This window comes from Ursus maritimus, unplaced genomic scaffold (assembly GCF_017311325.1).
Source record: "Ursus maritimus isolate PB19 unplaced genomic scaffold, ASM1731132v1 scaffold_3, whole genome shotgun sequence".
In the NCBI taxonomy this organism is placed as follows: domain Eukaryota; kingdom Metazoa; phylum Chordata; class Mammalia; order Carnivora; family Ursidae; genus Ursus; species Ursus maritimus.
This window is the reverse complement of record NW_024425563.1, coordinates 44,512,811-44,513,422: the sequence shown is the minus strand read 5'-3', so window position 1 is coordinate 44,513,422 and position 612 is coordinate 44,512,811.

Sequence of the window (612 nt, the reverse complement as noted above, 5' to 3'; positions counted from 1 at the left end):
GAGGAAAGGGGGGTCTTGAGGAGAATGGCGAAGGTTGGAAATAGCAGTGGCAGGAGGGGGCAGAACCTGTTGGTGAGGAATACACGAAATTGTCAGGCGGTGTTGATGGCCCAGCTCCCGCTGAGAGCGAGAACTTGGGGCGACCCACTATCCCTGGGGGGCACTATCTAACAGAGAGTCTTTTGGGATTTTTCCCAGAAGACTTCACCATATTCGCAAACAAGGGCCTGTGTGGGGGACTGGTGGGTCGGGGTGTGGAAGCGGCAGCAGTTTGGGTGAGGTGTTGACGGAGAGATCCAGCAGGATGGACAGGTGCGTCGGAGGGGGTGCGTGGGGCGGCTGGTGCGGTTTCTAGCCATGGACGGGCCCCCACTGGAGTGGAAGGCAACGCTGCTGGGAGTCGGGGAGAAAGGCCCTGGAGGGAACGCCAGGAGGGGCTACATCCCCTGGGCATGGGGTCCCCCAGCATGAAGGCTGGTGATTACGGAGGGGACCCAGGCAGGGGTGGGTGACGCGGAGCGGGGAGCACAGGCCAAGCTGGATAAACATCCAAGATAAGGCCGCAGGTGCAGAGGCCCCCAGGGAGGTGGCAGGGGTCACGGAAGACCCAGA